This window comes from Heliangelus exortis, chromosome 19, assembly GCF_036169615.1.
Source record: "Heliangelus exortis chromosome 19, bHelExo1.hap1, whole genome shotgun sequence".
In the NCBI taxonomy this organism is placed as follows: Eukaryota; Metazoa; Chordata; class Aves; order Apodiformes; family Trochilidae; genus Heliangelus; species Heliangelus exortis.
This window is the reverse complement of record NC_092440.1, coordinates 10,272,310-10,293,539: the sequence shown is the minus strand read 5'-3', so window position 1 is coordinate 10,293,539 and position 21,230 is coordinate 10,272,310. Positions and strand designations below refer to the sequence as shown.

The 21,230-nt window shown below is 49.0% G+C and overlaps 1 protein-coding gene and 1 long non-coding RNA gene across 20 annotated transcripts in view; one reads left to right on the top strand and one right to left on the bottom strand.

Annotated features, from left to right (window-relative positions):
* The window catches only part of NCOR2 (nuclear receptor corepressor 2), a 225,672-nt gene extending 215,883 nt beyond the window's left edge, over positions 1–9,789 (bottom strand). For 8 of the 19 annotated variants that reach the window (XR_011729673.1, XM_071763000.1, XM_071763014.1 and 5 more), the window contains exon 1: positions 9,476–9,784. The gene's annotated coding sequence lies outside the window, so the exon portion shown is untranslated. Of the gene's footprint in view, positions 1–9,475 lie in introns of all 19 variants that reach the window. The other 11 variants (XM_071763006.1, XM_071763023.1, XM_071763025.1 and 8 more) reach the window with 6 other exon arrangements.
* LOC139805061 (uncharacterized) overlaps positions 1–21,230 on the top strand; it is a 340,345-nt gene that overhangs the window by 215,481 nt on the left and 103,634 nt on the right. The window lies entirely within an intron of this gene.

Here is a 21,230-nt window from a genome sequence, read left to right as displayed (position 1 = left end):
GAAAAAAGCAAGTTGTGTAAATTACAGCCACTACCTCCTGATGTCTGACCCCTCCTTGCAGCACCCATACTCTCCTCAAAGTGGTGACAACTCAACTAAAACTGTGACTGCTTGGTGAAGACATTCATTCAACCACTCAGGTCAAAAAATAACAGGAGAGAAGTCCTGTGATGGTGAAAGCCAACTCCTTTACCCACCACTCATATCTCAGACACACAGCCTAAAAAGTCAGCTAGATGCTGCGAAAAGGGCAGACAGAAGAAATCACTCTTGTTTGACAGCCCCAAACCCATTACTAAATACAATTCAACTCCACTTTTCTTAGCAGGTTAATGTTAAGCTGCTATGTTTTTGTCCCCCTTCCTCTGCAGATGCTTTAATTGGTTGCTTAACACAGATTTCACCGTTCTGCTTATCGCAACGTCAGGAGCCAGCGGGGTGATGGGAGTGCAGAACACAGGGAAGACTCATTTGTCTCCCTAACTAATTGCTCTGCCTCCTCAGCACACACACCAAATTGACTTGGCAAGACTGCAAGACGAAGCTGCTGTATTTATTTAAACATTTCTTCTGCTGGCTGAGGCGCCTTGTAAAGCAGATTGCAAATAACCAAGCCAGCACGGGGACCTTTATCAAGTTTATTCAAAACTGGAGTGAGCGAAGAAAGGACCAGGCCGCAGGTTAGCAGCATTGCCATGTCCTTTACAAGAGGTATTTTAGCTGCAGTTACCCAAGAATTAATTGGCAAAGTTCTCGAGAAGTTCATAAAGGCAAGTGTGAACACTCACTTTATTCCTGGCTACAGCCTCCTTTACCATAGGGATCAGCCTCCGTAAAACAAAAATAAGTTTGTGCAGACTGGCTGATCAGAAGGCAGGGGAGTGCCTGTGTCAGCCAAACACCTCGACTGCCTCAAGCAGCCATCAGGTAACTCCAGGCTGAGGAGTTGTGCATGGACACGTTCTTCCTGGCACAGCCTCACGCCTGGAGCCAGGGGTCTGACTCTGCACTCATCTTCCAACTCCGCCAAAGGTTCAAGGTGTTTCCGCATAAAACAAGGAACTAGAGCAAGACAAACACAATAAGACATTGTGTGGGGAGTTAAACCTCCTGCTGAGAAGAAATCCACAGACATTTAAAAAGCACAAGTGAACAAAACTCAAAAAAAAAAAAAAAAAAAAAAAAAAAAACACAAAACAAAAAAACGCCACAGACAGAGCTTAAAGTTCTCATCTCCTTGAAACATCAGAACTCACACCTCCTTCTGGCAGGGAAGCAGGAGCAACCAGGGTGCCTGCATGCTCCTGCCTGCCTCTGCAGCACGACTCCTCCACCTCTGGGCAAACCAAACTCTCCATTTCTCAGCTTTCACCTGTTATTGGCAGTTTAAGGACGTTATTCCATGAGCACCAGTCTCAGTGGAGAAGACACTGACCTCAGCTTTCCACAGTGAGAAACTCAGAACCAAAACACAACTCTTAAGGTGCACGCTGATTCCTCTCTTTACTTTTGTTTCATAATGCTGGAGAAAACCCAAAACCCTGCAGTGTTTCTCAGTCCATCACCACACAGCCCTCAGGAACACTGCTGGCAGCTGGTTGGACCAAAACTGCATCAGCTCTTTCTAGTCCTGACCTCTTAAGACACAAACATCAAAAATCAAAAAACACAACAGAATTTTTTAGCAGCTACTCTGTCAAGAGAGCAAAGCAAAGTCAAGACAAAATCTACAAATTAAAGAAAAAAACAGCGAGAGGAAGAAGGAAAAAGGGCTGGCTGACACCTCATATAGATGCTGTCAGCAGGATCATTTGCTCCAAAAATAAAGATGCTCAACACATCAAACTGATGGAATGACAACTGCTTCATAGTCCCAACGCTGCAGTTGCATAAAAGCCTCAGAGCATCTATTGCCTTCCAGCTCAGTAAAAAAACCTCTTGTACTCACTCAGAGCAGGCAACAGACACTGTGTGCTGCTCCCCACCAAGATTTTCAGCTCTTCACATCCACTGGGGCTGCAGAGAAGCCTTTCACTCTCCTAACCCTTTGCCAGCCATGCTCAGCAGCTCCAGCCTCAGTAGGTGCCTGTGCCTCTGCCACCCCATGCAGAACCAGCTCAGGATCCCACACAACTCTGCAGAGCCCTGCACACAGCCAGCAGCAACCAACCCCTGCACAGCCTGGATACACTCAGGCTGCCTCATCAGCACCTCCCAAATAAGTGGCATTTATTTAAAGACTAGAAAGCCTTAAATAAGAATCCCCAAGGCTTTTTCCACTGCCAGTCAGGAGAGTTCTCCCACAACACTGGACATACAGACTCCTGTAAAGTAGACTTTGCTGCGTTTTATTTCGTTGACGGTTTTTAATCACCTCTGATCTAGCATTTGGAAATTATTATTCACACACACACACAAAAGGAACAAGGCTGCAGGGAAACAAGAATCCCACTGGCCTGCCTGTTTTTGTCTGTGGACACTACCTCACATATGACCAAATCAAAACAAGGCGACCAGCTTCAGCAAGAGGGGGGGAATGAAAGGGCAGACTGGTGACCTAGAAATGAAGCTGAGACTTTGGCATGAGCTTGAAACTGTACAGCTAAGGCCAAAAAAAAAGAAGAAAAAAAGAAGAGTTGGAACTGCTTTCAAGATGGAGCTTGAAAAGTTTCTAATGGAGTTCTATGATGTGGTACCTACAGAAAAAACAAGCACTTGATCAAGGAATTCTTTCCAACAGGGAAGCATCATTGCTTTGCCAAGGAGAAAAACTTCTGGGCTGGAGAAGATGGGACACAGTTATTTAAGGTCCTGATGCAGGAAGAACACCCCCCAGGCTAGAGACTGGAGAAGCTTCCCAAGCACCCATTTCTGACACCAACCACCACTGTTACACCCCCAAACATCTCCATAGCACATCAGGAATCCCATGATGGTAACAGCAACGGCTCAAGGAGTCAGAAGATGAAGCTTTCGGGCTTCAAGCAGTGGGTTGGGAAAGCTGCAGTCACACGTCTCAGCACTGATCCAATGAAGACTCACCCTACCAGGTGTGACTGACTGAAGGAGGGTGTCAACAAGCACCCTTTGTTCCAGCAAGTTTCAGGCTTGATCAGGTATCATCCACACCACCAGCAGAAAGCTGACACAAGGTCTGCATCTCCCTCCAACAAAGTTGACAGGAGAGGCCCTTTCATGCCAGCATCCAGCCTGGACTGTGCTTGTACCCCTAGGTAGTCCAGTGTAAATCACTGGGGACTCAGCCTTTGCAAAACCTGCTCCTTGCAACACCAGGCCAAGGAGATGAGGCAGGCTCAGCTGTAAACACTTACAGGGAGCTGCACAGTGCTTTTTCACAGGTGCTGCCACCCTGGAACCACATGGGAACCTGTGGGGTGCTGGTTGCCACGTGCTCCAGAACTCTGCAGAGGCCAAAGACCAAGCTAAATACATACAAAGTGATCAAGTACCACTCAGCTGAGACCTGGTCCTATCAAAACACAGCTGTTGGAGTCATTTCATAAGGCTTTAAAATATTTTCAGCTGAAAGCCAACTTTCCATTGTTTGCCACAGCTTGCCAGAAACCCACAGGTCCCACAGAATAAAGACAACCCCTCCGCCCTCTCCAACCAGCTCTGCACAGCTGGAGGCATGGGCAGGTTTTTGAGAAAGCTCAGCTTTGCCTGGTTCTCTCTCCCACTGCATCCCAGGGCAACTCAAGCCCAGGTTCAGTCTTTCACCTTGGCATGCCACAATCATCAGGCCCCAGCTCTGTACACAACCACCTAAGCCTCCAAAACCTTGCAATTACACATTGCCTGAGAAGGACAAAACCTGCCCACCTGGGAGACAGCAAGTCCTCAGGGACTGATCATAGACAATGGGATGATCCACATCAGGAACCTTCCCAAATCCTGTCATCCTCCACCTACAGACTGACACATACCTTTTCTTCTGCCGTCTTCAATGTAGAGACACAGAAGAGCACAACACAAACCACCCTCTTGCCCTAACCTGCACAGGACAAACCTCAACTGTGGTGCTTAGGAAGCTGGTGAGAAGCATTCAGGTACCAGCACAGAGCCTGCAGAAAACAGAGTTTAGAAGATCTAAAGGTAGAAAAAAAAACAAACAAAAAAACCCAAAACAAACCCTACACAACAGATGGCCAAGCCACAGGAGTACTTCTTCAATTTACAGCCAGTTCCAGTCCCTGCACGGGCAGGGTGAAGCAGAGCTGGGGCAGTAAGAGTTAACTTCCCACCTATTTGGGCCAAAATTTCATTTCTGGGCACCCGCCGCTCGGGCCAGTGTTACACCAGGGAAACAATGCTAAATAAAGATTACCCTGAGTGGTATTATGTAAATAATTCTCTTCCACAATGAAAGGATAAACCTAGACTGCTTGGTTAGTTATTAACCCGGGAGCCAGAGCTGCAGAGAGGAAATCCTGCCGGCTCTCCCTCCCTGGACACACGCAGCACCGAGAGAGCCAGAGCTGGGGCTGCAGCTCCCGAAGACAACACCCGCACCCTCCCCGGGTGCTGGCACTTTCCTTGGGACCACATCCCACAGGAGGAAACCACTTGGTCCACACCACATTGTCTCCGCCCAGGGCAGCCTCACCTTCCTCCTCCTTCCACCACTGGCACAGGACAAGAGCTCCCTGTCCTTTGATGGGATTTCTGATGGGAACAGGCTCCTCTCCCCATCCCTCCTCTTGAAGACCTTCCCTTCTCCTTGTAGGATGAGCCCGCTGGAATCTGCCTTTGCCTGCACACCTCCTCCCACCCAGAGTAACTTACTCGACCTTTCTGCTTCCACCTCCCCCTGCAACCTTCCTCCTGCCTTGGCCTCCCATCTGAACACTTTCTGTTTGTCATACGATTTTAAATCTGTCAGCAATTCATCCATCTGCCGCCTCCTGGGTTTTTAACGCTGCAAACTGTTCCGGGATGCAGCCTTGCAGAGAGCTCCTGGTGGGAAATGAAGCTGTACTTCAGCAAACCACCTTTGAGACCATTTCTTTCCAAGGTGCTGGGGTGTTCCACAGACTGGCTTCTTCCCTCCAGCCAGCAGAAAAGCTGTGATGCTACCCGGTCTAAAATAAACATTATGGGAGTGGCGATAATGGGAATATTTCAGCTGACTAAGAGTAATGTGGGTTCAAATCCAAGCGTAAGCTGATACTGCTTGTAATTTGTTCCTGAGCCAAAAACACAGGCTGGGAGTGAAAAAATGGAAGGCATTAAACAACAAGCAGCGCACTCAGCAACTCTGGAAAACTTGAGCATTTCCATTTATGTTATTATTTTTTTAAATAACCTTCAGTTTCACGGATCATAAAGTTAATTTGGAGTTAACTCCCCTTCCCTGTAACCAGACAAAGCTGCTATCCTTTACATTCGTTAATGTTTGCTCAGTGCTCCACAGCTATAAAGTGCTTGAGAACACTAACCATTATCAACATCCTCTGTGCCACCCAGCAGGCACACAACATAACCTTGCTGATTGCTCTGCTCTCCTGTTTCCTCCCCCTGTGTCCTCTCCTCCAGCCCTAGCACCATGGCAGCAATCACAGCCATGGCCATCCAGGTCTCTCTTGACTGCTTTTCCTCAGTGCCAGCACTCCCCTGCAGGAAGCGCTCCTCTCTGGACATCTCCTTGGGCACTCTCCTCACCTTCTGCTGGCAGAGAGGGAGAACTGGTGGCCTTGAGAAGGGAAGTGACAAGTGAGGTGGGCAGCAGGATTTGGGGTGCAATCCAGATTTCTCAGTTCCCACTACAGTGCTGCTGCTGCCTCCTGCACTTGTCAGGGTTCACTTCCCAAAACTGCCATCACTCATTTCCTTCTGCTCTTCTGTCCTCCTCCCCTTCCAACCAGATCCCTCCTGCACTTTGACCAGGCTGTTACAGTCATTTTAATGCCCTTTGTTCTGGAGCTCCAGCTCCCTCTTCAACCCCTTTTTTTTAGGGAAGCATCTCTGCTCTAGCCATGCTCATTATATAATCCACATTTCCATTTTCTGCTGCAATGGAAAGTTCTCCCTCTTTAACATTACAGGGCAAATTGGAGACCCTGGCACCTGTGTGCCAGCACAACTCCAGCCAAAAACAGCAATTCTCCATCACTTTCCTATGTCAAGACACAGCAAGGGCTCTTCAAAGCCATGCAAGAGGCTATACCACAGTATCCCAGATGAGAAACCATGACCTCATGATGTCCAAATCCTTAAGCAGCTGTAAAAGCCTCAGTTACTAGTCACAGGCATGACTGGGTGCTGCTGTACCTCATTTCTAACTCCATTAGAGCTGACCCTGCTCTCTGTTGAACGTCTCAGTGAAGACTAAAGCAAGCCACTGTTCACACAAATGCAGCCGCACATAGATTAGAGTCTTTTTAAGCAGACATCACCCTGGATTTCTACCCTCAAGAACGTCTGATCTAGCACATGGTGTGCTTTTGGGGGATCCGTGCTCACAGGCATAAAACCCAGTAGGGAACCAGTACTTTGCCAGTAGGAGCCATGAGCCTGAATGGGCAAAGCACTGATGAGCAAAAGACTCCTCTTTACCAGCTCTCCAGCAGACTTGCTCTGACACATTGAACTTCATGTAACCTCTCTGGCCTCGATTTTCAGAAATGTCCAGCAATCTGGTCAGAATGAGGCACTGGATCAAGCATGGGCAGTACTGCACCCCAATCATGGGCTCTCTCAAACCCATGTCCCTTTCTCACTGCTGAATCAGCCACCCAAAATCCACTTCTGAAAATTTACAAATTTAATCCTCCTTTCCCACCTATTCATCTAGAAACTCGTGAGATCATAAATTTCATCCTCCCCAAAGAGCTGTGAAAATGACACTACTTCAAACATGTAAATAATGGTGATTTCAAGCAGGTTTCTCCCAGAATGACCTGACCACAAGCAGGACTGTATTTCATCAGTGGCTGTTAAAAGCCAGAGCCAGCAGTGGGAGGAAATCCAGGCAAAAAAAGGAGGCAAGAAATTTGCAGCCATGTCAGGAAAGATGAAGACATCCCTATGACTCCTTTGACCAAAGCTGCCATGGAGATGAGATGGGGAGCTCTCAATACACGGAGCCATCAGCACAGCTGTGTGCACACCTCCACCACCAAACAAAACAAAATTGCCTTTACTCTATTGGATCTCCTAATTAGAAGATGTGAACACAGTCTGAACCAACCCTGCTTTGAATGTAGCTCAGGATGGCTCCAGGGACTGGTACAACCTTCACTCAAGGCAACTTGGTTCAAATCCAACCACAGCCATTAGCAAGTGAAAGGTACTGCCAAGCAGCAGCTGTTCGGTGGCTTGCATGAAACAAGTTTATGGTTTCAATTCAGATCCTGTCATGAAAAAATGCCACTCACCTCCCTGGCCCTCAAAGGTGAGAAGCCAGAAACATCCACCCACTTCTGCAGCGCTGGAGATGCCAGCGTGGGAGGTGTTCCCATAGAGGCCCGGTACCAGCTCCACAGAGCCGGCCCAAACCTCCATAGGGTTTTCAGAACCAGGTATGTTTTGCAACTTGGCAGAAACGCACAGCTAAATAACAGAAACCACCACCCACATTAAGCCAGAAGAACAAAGTACCAGTGTTTTCCTGCCCCAGACATGTGCATGCCCCATCTCCTCTCTTGCACCAAAAATAGCTTCTACTTTTTCCCTTTTGGCAACAACAAACTGGGGTTGGAGTGCATTTGCTTTCAATAAACCAAACATGTTTTGCAAGAAACTCTCCCCTACTGAAACTTACTCAACTGAAATTATAAAATATTGTTACACATAGAACTTCCCTCCCATAGCATCTTAGGGCTCTGCCTCAAAACATTTTGTGAGCTGAGCTCGGGCAGCCCGGCAGAGAGGAGGCTGAGCTGGGTCCCTAAGTCACCAAACTGAGATGGGTCCCTAAGTCACCAAACTGAGAGGGGTCCTTAGGTCAACAAACAAGTGAGCCGTGAGGTTTAGAGAACTAAGTACAACTTCATTAAAGCCATCCAGGCAAGCATGGGATCACTACAGCCCTCCATGAGTTTTGTCACCCCTTTCAGGAGAGATGGGAATATTGACCCAGTTGTCCCGAATCACATTCTTTCCCTTAATGAATTAATAGTTTCACCAAACCTTTACTTGTAAAGCACAAGGCAAACTAAAACTTCACCTTGCTGATAAAAACCCTGTGCTAAGTGAAAACACTCTCACCCCACGTGGCTAAGGAATGCCAGCAGAACAACATCACATCCACCAAAGTCAGATTAAAAATACCAGATTCAGCAAAACCCGTGCCGTGTTGAGGCATTCAGAGGGCCAACCTTTGCTTCATACGAATACTGAGTGCGAGGCCTCAGGAAAGAGTTCAAACCCTAAAACGCCTGTGAACCGAAAGGGCAGCGTTAGGAAATACCCATTGCACAGATCACCTCGAGCAACACCGTCCTCCCGGGCAAATTCTTCAGCTGACCCAAAACACAAAGTTCACGGAACAGACCCAAGCCTCCGGCGCAGGCAGAAACGCCTGCAGGCATGGCAGACAGGGAGATCCGCGGGGTTCAAAGCGGTGCGAAGCAGGAATGGGTTTATTGGGTCAACACAGCCCCTGGCCCCAGGCAGAGCGAGCCCCAGGAGGGCCACAGCCGTGAAGGTTTTGCTGCTTCAATGGCTTTGGCAGCAGCCCACATGGCAGGCAGCTGCCTGCACCCACTGCAGCCCTGCTCTTTGCGCATTGTCAGGGCAAAGGGAGCAGGAGGAAGGGCCGAGGGAGAAGAGGAAATAAATCAGAACCGACGGCAAAAAGCAATCACTCCGGAGGCTGCAGCTGGGATTTAGAGAAACGTACACTTGTTGCCTTCAGACACCGGCCCTGTTGACCCACCATCAGTATTTACACAGCCGACACTGAACGCCAGACCCGAGAGCACACAGAGCTGGAGCTGGGTCCTGGGCCGTGCCCAGGACCCCGGACCCCAGAACTGTCCCCAGCACACAAATGTCACATTTCTGGGGCACCGGGGGGAGCCTCGGACAGGGCTGGGTAAAAAAAGAAAAACAGGGTGAGTAAAGGCCCTTGGGGTGCCCCCCCCCCCAGACGGTGGGGTCCCTGCTTAGTTTGCAAAGTGCGGGGCTCCCCCTGAGCCCCGCAGCTCCACGGGCAGCGCTTTACTCCCCTGAGTGTCAAAAAAAAAAAGAAAGAAAAGAAAAAAAAAAAAAAAAAGAAAAAAAAAAAGAAAAGAAAAGAAGAAAGTTTCGCCTCCAGCCAGCAGCTCCCGCCGCACATTTTTCATTTTTACGTAACAGCGGCGCCTGCACCCCGACCTGCCGGGGAACGGACCCCCAAGCCCGGCCCGCTCCCCGCTCCGGGAGGGCTCCTGACAGCGGGGGGGGGGTCCCCATGACCCCCGGGCCGGCTCCGAGCACAACCCAACGCCTCCCTCCAGCCCCCCGGCCTTACCTAATCCCGCCGGCAGCCGCCGCTCCCCATCCTCGCCGCTGCTCCTCCCGCCTCAGCTGCCGGCGGGGCAGCGCTCAGCGGCGGGGGCCCGGCCCCGCTATCTGCACCGTGTTTATAAATCCAAAGCCATGGATGAGGAGCAGGGAGGGGAGGGGGGGTGTTTACTCTCTTTCCCCCCAACCTCTCGCAAAAAAAAAAAAAAAAAAAAAAAAAAATAAATTAAAAAAAAAAAAAAAGAAATCCCCCACTGTTTCCCGGCGGGGGCCGCTCCTCCGCCAGCCGCTTCTGCCCTGCCCTGCTCAACGCGGCGGGAGGCGGCACTGGGTCCCTCAGGCCGCCTCACAGCCGCCCCGGCGGCCGGGAGGGGAGGGGAGGGGCGGGGCGGGGCCGGGTCGCCCGCGCGCCTTAAAGGGGCCGCACCCTCCCGCCCGTAGGCTCCTGAACACCCCCGCTCCGCAGACCTGAGGGTCCTGAGGGTGCGGGGTAAAGGGCTTAAAGTGGGAGAGGGGAGGTTGAGGGTGGAGTTCGTCACTGTGAGGGTGTGAGACGCTGGGCGGGGCTGCGCAGGGAAGCTGTGGCTGCACCCTCCCTGGAGGTGTGCATGGGCAGGTTGGGTGGGGCTTGGAACAACCTGGAGGTGCCCATGGCAGGGGTGTGGGGCTGGATTAAGGTCTCTTCCAACGCCCAAATCATTCCATGATAACCCTTTCAATGAAGGAGTTTCTTCTAACGTTCCATCTAAACCTCGCTTGGAGCAACTTAAAGGCATTTTTACTCATCCCAACAGTTGTTACCTGGAAGAAGAGACTGACTCTCAATCACTCCAGCCTCCTTGGAGATCGTTGTAGAGAGCAAGGTCACCCCTCATCCTCCTTTTCTCCATACTAAATAAACAACCCCTGTTTCCTCAGATGCTTCTCATAAGACTTGGTCTCAAAACCCTTCACTAGCTTTGTTGCATTTCTTGGGACTCACTCCAGCATCTCAATGTCCTCCTTGTAGTGAGGGGCCCAAGACTGAACATGATGCTCGTGGTATGGTCTTATGGGGCATTGACCCCAAAAGCTTGAAAAAAGCATATTACAAACCTCTACGTCTCCCTTCTCTCTCCTCCTAGGCAGAAATGGACAAGTGCAGGTTCCCCACCACTCTGTCTCCCCACAGGTTATTTCTTTTTTTCCTGCACCTCCCCAAGTGGCAGTTTCCTGGGGAGCAGGACAGCAAGGCTCAGGACATTTCTTGCCCCAATACAGCTGTGGGGCAGAGGGACTTCCCCAGGCCCAGGCTGCACCTCCTGAAGTGACCCAACCCAAAACGTGAGCATAAACATCAGGAGCATAAATCAAATTGCCTCAAAGCAGCCCAATGTGCCAGGAAAAGCAGGAATGTTGCCCCCCACGGATGGCCAGTGATTTTGGGCAGCACCTTCCTTGCTGGTCAAGTCCCTGTTTCTAAGTGTTCATCTCACAGGCTGAGCATTTTATGAAGCAAAGCAGCAGATCAAACCTTCTTTCTGAAGCTGAGGTTATCCTGAAAGATAAAGGACCAAGTTTATTCATGTTGCATTGCCAGATGTCGTTGCTCCAGCCATGCAGCATTTCTTGAGCTTTTTTTTGTTTTTTAAGCTGTGACATTTCATTTGATGAATGGAAGGCAGGTCCTGTACCATGGCAAAAAGACTCAAGACGTTAATTTTACAGGAGCCAAGAGCCAGGCTTTTAGATTCCAGTGACCTTAGAACAACATTATAATCAAATGTATTTAAAAAAAAAAATACCAAACCCTTAGGGTCCTTTCCAACAGCACTGAATATCCTACCACAGAACAAACGGATTTTTTTGCCCATGCTGTTACACTCTAGAAGGCCACAATCCCAAAGGGAATCACTGGGCTTGTATCACAGTGTGAATCTGGGTTTTTCACTGTGGCATTGCTCTTACAGGAGAGGGAATTATTTCATTTTGCATCTCTGCATCTTCTGGCAGCCTGGACATCTAAACACTATTCCAATGGTGTTTAGAAAATATAATGCAAAATCACTGTGCCTGGTAATCCCCAAATACCCAAAGCAATACATAAATTACCCAATAATATACCAATTATTGGTTGCCCCAATGATACAGGTCTAAGTGACTTCAAGTGTAGGTTAAGACCAAGAGGTGAAGCCCTCCAGCCCAGACCCTGCCATCATCATCCCCATCTTAATGACCTCCTAATGAGGAGCGTGTGACTTCCCTTAATGCAAGAGGCTGGGTATGTTTGTATAGTGCTGCTGATCCTTGGAAAGCAAACACTTTCCCTGTCTCAAAGCTAGTACAATGAGCTTGGCTTTAAAATTCTGGCCTTGCAACCAAGAGACAGCAATGGTGCACTCTGTGCAGTGGGGTTCTGGCTTTCAGAGCCTCAAGGCTTCATGTTTCCAAGCTTTCTCCCTGTGATCGTGGAAACTGGAAGCTTCTTGTTACACTTAAATCACAGATGAGATCGTGGCAGCATCCCAAGGATGGGATGAGCTGTGGTTTCATGAAAGCAAAGACTGCAGCGAGTTGACCTCGAGCATCACATGGAGCAGAGGCAGAGCTGGCACAGGATGCTGCAGCTGGACACGTCCACACACATTAAACACAGGAGATGGAGTCAGGCTGTGGCTACAATCAAAGCCTATCTGTGCTGGGAGGCTGCAGAGACCTTACACAGATTTTCCGTGGCGTTTCAGTCCGACGCTGCCCGTTGATAGCTATTCCATCAGATAAAGTGGTAATGTGATGTGCCTCTGCAACTTGGCAGCATCAAAGATGGGGATTTCAGATCTCAGTGGAAAACTGGAGTCTTGCCTCGGATTCTTGTCCTGAGACAGTTTATGTTCAACTTGCCCCATGCCCGGCACAAGGAGGAGAAATCAGGATATTCTCCCGCTTGGGTTCATGTAAACTCCTCCAGGAAAAGCAGCAAGATGCAAAACAGGAGCCAGCCTCACTTTGAAACCACCCTCCCATGGAAAGCTTCAGGGGAAAGTAATTACATTTAAAGCAAGCTGCAGCCTTTAAACTCAGTCATCCTGTAATTGACTTTATCAGAGCATCAGCCCACTTGGACCCATGGGTGTGGAAACCACGGCAGGAGTTTTACCTTCCATGACCACGCATGACCCAGAGAACCAGCACGGGGATGAGGGCATTTGGATCCCCCAGGACTTGGGGGGAAGTATGGTGTGGGATGGGGGTGGCAGGGGGTTTACATCCCTGCCCTGTGTGTGGCAATGTGGCTCCATCCAAAGTGCCTTCCCACCACCTCAGTGACCTGCCCTTACTTGCTGTGGGTATGAGAGGAATTTGGTGGGAGTCAGGTTGGGGAAGTGGATCCATCTTGGAAAAAAAACAACCAAACCAAACCAAAATAAAGAGCTTTGCCTGCCAGACTGGAGGAGGAGGAAAAGCAAAGCCTGGGGAGCTGGCTGCCAGGGCAGGGGCTTGCTCTGGCTCCCCATGGCCACATTCTGTCTGCCTTTTCCTGTGCTTGCCCTCAAGCTGGCAATTGGTTATGGAAACAAGTGATGCAATGTGAATATCCCAAAGTAGGTGGCACTCAGCTACCTGCAGAGAGGGGAAAAACTGAAGTGATCCTGGATGGTGGCTGTAAAGTGAGAAATGAGCTAAGCAGCTCTGGGTCTGCCCTGGTCCCTGAGGTGTGGGGGTGACCCCACCCCCGTGCATCATCCCCACCATGGGAAAGAGACCCCAGCAGCATCCCAGTGTGCTGCACTTGCACAGGGGTTGTGCTTTCCTGGCCAGACCTGGCCATGGTCACAAATTTTGGCATGTCCTCTTCCTCTGGCCTTTCCTTGGCTTTCTTTGGCTGGATCAAGCAGTCCTGAGCAGCTGCCCTGTTCCTCCCCTGTGGTGGGGTTGGGTTGGGTTTGAAAGCCCCATGCCAGGGCCCAGCAGTGGGTAACACTCCATCTGTCCTCCCCAAAACACCCCTCACCAGCAGACCTGCACAATCATCAACTCCTTGCAATTCGTGCTGAGGCTGCCTGAAGGTTTTAATGCATCAGCAAGCAAACAGGACCCCAAAAGGGTTATATGTCTCCTAAAGTCATCAGCTTTTAAATTCAGATAAGTACAGGTTGTGTCCCAAGGGCTAGGGATGGGTAAGGGATGCTCTTCTCCCCCATACACACAAGGTGCATCCTGACCTCGGGGGTAAGCTGGACATGGGGTGTAAATTTGGAGCCAGAAGCCAAAGCTGTCCCCATCAGAGCCAGCAATGGGGACACTGATGGGCACGACACAGGTGTGGTGACTGGTCCTGTGTACATTTTGGCCTTTCAAATATCTACCTCCAGCAGACAGGTTGGTGAGGCAGCTCAGAGAATAACTAGGCTTTACTGCAGAAATAAATGGCCACAGCTTTATTAAATCAATATTAATTCATAATCTTTAACAGACAATTATAGTTATCTCACACACAAAACTACCCACCTCTTCAAATCTCTGATCTGACAGGGTTATAATTAGCTTATTACTGGCCATACATCTGCTAATAACGTTTCCCTCAGCCCTGCGGAGTGAATTAAGGAGCTCTAATAAACCATGGCTGTTAATCCATTTATATGTCTTATGCTTTTGTCTAGGCACCAAATTTAAAGTTACATTAAAAGGGGTTTTCTCCTTCCCTGCCTCAAAAGAGTTGCTATCTGGAAGCCCCTGACTGCTTTGTTTGGACCAAGGTGTCCTCTTGATGTCCCAGCAGATGCCACCCTCACGAGGAGCAGGGATGCAGTGGAAAACTCAGAAAAGCATTTTATAACCTAAAAAACCTGTAATATTTAGGAGCAGGTACATTTTCCTGAACCCTTTCTTATTCTCTTATGGTGCCTGGCACAAGGCAGGGGAAATTTTGGGGAGGACCCTTGACAAGGCTGAGAACCTCAAAAATCTCAGATGGGAGGGGATAATGGGCAGACAGGTAGCAAACACTGGGGCTCAATTCCTGCTCCATGATGGAGCATTTCCAGGACCAGTCATTAGCAGTAATGAAAGGGAGATAAGACACAGTTGGGAATGGAGGGAAAGGCTGATCTAAAAGATGGGCAGTAATAAAGGACAGCAGAGAGGAATTGTGTGATGTGAGGAGATAAAAGCAGATGGCTGCTGCTGCTGCTAATTATAGGTCCCTGCTAACAAAGAGGGTGCTGGTTAGACTGACATTGTCCGAGGATGTGAATTTCTAGAAGGCTCTGGCAATGGGGGTGCATGGGTGCTGTGATGAGGATCCCCACTGCCTGAGGATCTACCTCAAAACTGCTTCACCCACACCACCTTGTGAGGTTTGTCCCCACCAAGGGGACAGCTGGGATGGTGGGTAAGAGCTGGCAGTGATATGCTCAGGCACATCATGATGTGGAGGGTGGGAAAGCCATAAGATCCACCACGAGCCCAGGGAGGTTCTGAGGTCCAAGCCCCTGAAGACAAAGGGAAACTACTTTTGAGTAAGACATGTGGTTGAGTCTCATGAGTGAACAATTTATGATGCTTACTGTAATAAGACAGAAAAAAACACATTCAGTTCTGGTTTCATCATATTTTTGGCTACAAGTTAAACAGCAGAAAATGATGAGGGCTTCCCACAGCAAAGCCAAATGCATGAGACTGTAACTGGTAGCCAGGCCACTTCTCACCAGAGAATTGATCTTTTGCATGTTTTTGGTCGGGTTGGCACTTCTCCTCCTCCATGGAAAAGATCTGAGGTGCATTTGCAATGCTGCCACTGTCTCTTTCTCAGCTGAGCTCAGCTGGGGGTGCAGGATGGCAGCGAGGAGGGGATTGGCCTCACCCACTCTGCCCTCTTTTGGTGACAAAGCCCCAGCACTCAGGGTGGCCCCTTTCCAAGAGGGGGTTGAACCTTTTCACCAGCATCCCAGCCCATGGGATCACTCTGCACCTCTTCCCACAGTGGCCTCTAGGGACCTGGCATGGCCCTGGAGAGAGAACTCCTATGGGAGGGGGTGACCAGCAGTGCAGGGTGCTGAAGGAAATCCCCCCATCCTTCCAGTCCCTGACCCTGCAGCAATAGCAGAGTTTGGTTTTCTTCCCCAAAAAGGTTGAAGTTGGAACAGACCCAGAACCCCTTCTCACCTCTCCAATGCCATCCTTGCAAAACGAGTGTTTCCCCAGTCTGGATGTGCTGCTCCGTGCATGAACTGGGAAATTTCGGTTTTGAAGGGTTTTTTTTTCAGTTTAAGACATTTTGTGGTTTTTGAGACTGGGAAGAGCATATTTCCCTCTCTGTACCCACTTAAACTCCAGAGAGAGCCCTGCTTTGGGATGGGGAAGTATCTTTTAATAAAAGAGAGATGATGTGCATCCCAGAAAAAATAGGGAAGAAATTTTGCAAGCCCTGCAGACGAGAGCTGGATCAGAGCAGCTGGCAGGAGGCTGGATGAAATTTCACAAAAGCTTGGAAAAAAATAAACTTAGCAAAACCAAACTGTTATCTGGGAGTCAGCCTCAAAAAAAAAATAATCCAAACATTTTTCAGGCAATGGCTTTTTTACAGGACTGAGCCACAGGGCCCTGAATTAGTATTTTTCATGTGGCTTTAAAGGGCTAAGAGAGGCATGTGGAGCAGTGGGCTGATGCAAGACAGGAACCTGGCCCCCAGGTGTGGCTGCTCCCTCCTAGGAGAGCTGCATCTCTTTGAATTAAAGAGGGTTTTCAGGAGGAAGGCTGTAGCTGTCAATCACCTGGCTATGGGCATCTTCCCATGGACAGGGAGCTAGGGAAGTGCCTGTGAATTCCCTGCACGATGACTGCAGCAATTTCAAGCCCTGCTTAGACAGGAGCAGCAGTTGCCAGGGCACCCAACCTTTTGACATCTTAATGAGCAAAGAGTTCAAAAGGAACCTCACAAGGATTTTTTTTTTTTTTCCTTCCTCCTTTCTCATAAAATTCAACTTTTCATCTCCCTCCTCCCAAGTACCAGACAGGCAAACAGGGGGATAACAAATGAGCGTCTCGCTCCACCTGAGGAGTTCAAGCCACAATTATCCAGCTCCAAGGAGCTCCAAAGAGCCCGGGAAGTGCTGGAGCTGCAGAGGAGACGTAATTAGGTGCAATTCAGGAACAGCTCATCACCTGTATTTAACAGATGGGCCAAGTCCTCAGCAAGCAAAACCGTGCAGAGGAGCTGAGCTCCCCAGCCCCAGCTCTCTGGCACTGGACTGAGCAAGAGCTGAAGTGTACTGCCTGTAACACTGATTTTGGGTTTTTGTTTGTTTGTTTGTTTTGTGGGGTTTTGTTTGTTTTTTTGTTTTTTTGTTTTTTTTTTTGGTCTTTTGGGGGTTGGGTTTGGTTTGGTTTGGTTTTTTGGTCTTTTCAATTTAATTTTGTAATGTTTGCTCATCCTGCAGACATTTCATCTGAGCAGGACACAGGACACTCTCATCCAGATTTAGGTTTGTTGGGTTTTTTTGTTGGGTTGGTTGGTTTGTTTTTTTTTTTATTTAGAGTTTTCTCTTCACAAGGATTAAAGTTAGTTGGAGGGAGGAAAGCACAATGGTCCCTTTTATCCTCATCTTTCTGCCTGGAACAGATGGGAGAGTCCTGCCTGAGCCCCGGTGATGTGCCACAAAGGACACAGTAACAGAGGAGACTCTGTGCCTCCTGCTGACAGAGGGGAACAGAGAGCCTGGTGCTGGCATGGGAGCATCCAGTGGGATGGGAGGGATGGAACACAGCTCCCCCCAGCCCTTCTCCATTAACCCACTGCCTGGGATTGACACCACAAAGGACTTGGAGGTTTGGGAAGCCCCAGGAGAGTTGGCACGCCAGGGAGGGAGTGACAAGGCGGCTGCAGGTTACAGTGACTGATTTTTCTCAAACCACAGTCTCTGATCTCCTTCTGAGCCACCAACATGCCAGGAGGGGCTGCCCACATGGACCCCCCCACTCTGCATCTCTGCCAGACCCCATCCTGAGACTTTGTCCCAAATCACACCCGGAGATGAGGAAGGGAGAAGTTCAGGAACCAGCCAGGGCCCATAGAGGAGCTGCAGGATGCTGAGTCCAGGCTTGCCAGTCCCAAACACACAAACTACACCAAGGTACCAGCTTAACTACAAAAATCATTGAAGTAACCATGGAAGCTCCTTGGAGGAACACTTCTATTTTTCTTCTTGATGGAAGTCATCAAGTGGACGGCACATTCACACATCAAACTTCATTGTTGCCTTCCCAGTCACCAAGAGATGGGACCAATGATCCCAGCACCTGCGAGCAGCAAAACACACTGCAGACCTGGCCAGACACCCCCATTCCCTAAAGTGCCCCCCCCCCCCCAAGTTCAAGGACCCACAGCCACAGGAGGTACCAAAACTCCCAGGGCAGAGTCCCCTGGCCCCTGGGGAAGGGGGGGGTTGTCCCCAGGGAAGACTGGAGCACAGGTAGGAGAGTCTCTGAGAAGCAGGGAATGCTTCCCTCCACAGGGAAGGATAAAAGAGCTATTATGGAGGCACAGGCTCTGCTCAGGCTCATGCAGGGCTCCTTGCAAGCAGAGGGTAAAGAGCTGGTTATGCTGGAACATAAAAGCCGGGAGGCAGTGGAGTGCTATAAATAGGGCATATAAACTTTCAACTGACAAGGCTCTGATTTTGTTATTGTAAAAAAAAACAAAAAAAAAAAAAAAAAAAACAAAAAAAAAAAAAAAACACAAAAACGAGAGGAAGAAAAAGTGAAAAAGTGCCTGGATGGAGCTGACAGAGAGGGAAATACATGCAGAATACAGGTTTGTTCCCAGTAACGCTCTTATTATAAGTCAGATGTAGTTAGAGCTACTACTTTAGCTTCAAATGAATGGAAGGAGAATAAATCTGCCTTTGTGCAAGGCTGCCTGCAAATAGCATCTCCCTCTAGCAAACCTGCAATTGTGTTTGCATGAGACATTGGTTAGAATAAATGCAATTTAAGAAGAAAAACAGTTCACACCTACGGCAAGGGAATGAATGGCAGCTGGGGAGGAGAAGGGCAAAACAAAACGGGCTCCATCAGCAGCGGAGCAAAACCTGGGGCCCTCGAAAGGGCTCCTCTGGGCTGGCTGGAAGGACAGATCCTGTGAATAGTTCACCCTCTGTTCCTGTCCCCACACACTGCATTTTTACACCAAACTGCTGAGCAGCTTTCCATCATTTCCCCACTTCCAGTCCCCAAAGATTGGCGCATACTCAAACACAGGCTTCCTAAGGGAAGGCTGAGATACGCCAGAGGTTGGGAGAAGGCACCTTCTCCCCCATGAGCACACATACCCTCACATATCTGTGCAGCTGCATGGCACCAGGACCCTCCTGGGATGCCCATCCCCGTGGTGTCCCAGCTCCGTGCCTGCAGGACAAACCTCAAGGTTTGGTGCCACGGGGATGGGCATCCCAGGAGGGTCCTGGTGCCCTCCAGCTCACACATAAACACTTTATCAGCAAGAGGTGTGTCCTTTCTTCCTTTTTGTGAGACGACTGAAAAAGAAAAGCACTTGCTCAAAAGTTTTTAATTTTGCATCCTTTCCCAATGTATTGAAAGTGCCTTCTGTTATTATTTTTTTAAATATTATTCCCACTGAATTTATAGAAGCAACTATCTGGGAAAATGACTTTACCTCTGGTTCCTTCATAAATTTTTAACAGGGCAGAAATAGAACCAAACAGGATTTTTTTTTTTTTTTTTTAAAGCAAAGCTTTAACGTCAAACTCTAACTCTATTCTTAATTAATTATACTTTCAGGGGGAGGGGAAAAAAAAAGAGGAAACATAATTACAAGCTTCTAGTGAGAACATTCATTATCATGTTAATGCAGAAATCAGCACTGCTGTGCCTCTGTGTGTGTGTTCAGACTAATTACTCGGCGGTGATGTGTGGCAGTCCCAGGTTTACCTCGGTGCTGGACAGGATTTTCAAGTCAAAGTTAAAAACCAGAAGATAAATGACAGCCCAGATGGACCGGGACCGGGGCCAGGACCGGTGGGTACCGGGGGGATGCGCACCCAGTGGGGCAAGGGGTTGGGGTCTGCCTGGGGTTTGTCAGCACCGGTTCCCCCAGACACCCCCAGCCAAGGTGCCCCTTAGAAAATAACATCCCAGCTTCCTTATTTTTGGGCCGAAAAAGCACTAGAGGAGTGTTTTGGAGGCATTTCAAGGTGTGAAGAGCAGCGAACAGCAGGGGAGGGAAGAACAAGGCAGGCTGCGGGAGGAAAGAACCCAGAGGAAGGTAGAAGTGGAGAAAAACAAGGCAATATTTCAGCTGGTTAGAGCCTAACAAGTTATTGAATTTGCCATGCCAAGGAGATGCTCGCTTTGCCAAGCAGATCCCAAGCATTTACCCTGGGATCAGCCTGGCTGCAAAACTACCCCAGGCAGGGCAGCCTGGCTGGTCCCAAGTGCAGGCCAGGGAGGAAAAGGTGATTTTCTATAAAAAAAAGAGTCTCAGTTTAGTCCTAGAGCACTGATATTGCCAGCACTAGGGTTGTTGTTTTTTTTCCCTTTTCTGTCATCAGGTTCAGTCCCAGACATGTTTACAGACACAAGTTATCTTAGTTATATTAAACCTAAGTTAAGCATCTGCACAATCTGAGTGTTTCTGTGGAATAATTAAACCAATCTACCATTATTTCTTTAGCTGTCAAGTGAATGCCCTACTTTTAGAAGTCAGAGCAGTGCATCAGTGCTGTCTTTTTAGGATATCCAGGGGGGCTGGGTGTCCTGCCACCACCCCAGGACAGTGATAATTAAAGCAAGATAATACTTTCCTCTGCTCCCATGAGAAAAGTAACCCTTGCAGCAATCCAGGGAGAAAAGATGGAGCCACAGATGAATGCTGTTGGATACACTGTGTCCCTGGCTGTCCCCAGACCCCTGTAGACACCTTGTTCCCAAAATATCCTCCTATGCAGGAGGAAAAACTCTCCCAGGAACTGTGAGGATCTGGGCTAGGTACCCCAGATCCCAAGTCACAGTGATGCTGCCAGAAAATGATGACAACACTTCCCTGGAAAAACCAGGTCCCTAGGTGTGGTGGCTCCCCCAGACCTCAATCCCAAGGGGAATTATTGTCCTAAAACCCAGCGGTTGCTCCAGAACCTGCAAGTGTGTGTTCAAGCACCTTGGAGCATCCCCAGCAAAGGAGCATTCGCCACCTTCAAAATTCATGGATTTTTTCCCAGCTGCATTAAAAAAAAACAAACTGGGAATTCTTTGCATGAAAAGCCACCATTACCCACGTGCAACGGAAGTTCCCCATCCAAAGATGCTTCACCAGCAACACCCTGACCCTGCTGTCAGCTTGGAGGATGGGGAGAAGGGAAAGTTAATGCCTGGAGTCCTGAGGATAAGATCAGAGATTTTTTTTTTTTTTTGCCAGAGGTGTGTTTTGTGCAACATCTGGGAGCCATTCCCTTCCATGTGGGCTTGGACAGCCGGGTAAGGGGCCCCTCTGGCCCTGCCTGAGCTCCAGCCGTGCCTAATCCCAACATATTGGGTTGCCTGCGAAGATCCCTGACCATGCCAGCCATGGACTAAGGGACCATGTGGTGTTTTTGGCCAGTGACTGAGCTTGGGGCTATTTGGGAACCTGGAGTGTAATTGCTCTGCAGAGTCTGCCAACAGCTTTAAAAATATCCACCCCACCACAGCACGCTGGCACTCCCATTTTTATCCAAAAATGTATTTGGGAGGTGGAGGTTAAGACTACTACCGGATGCTGCACCCTTGGA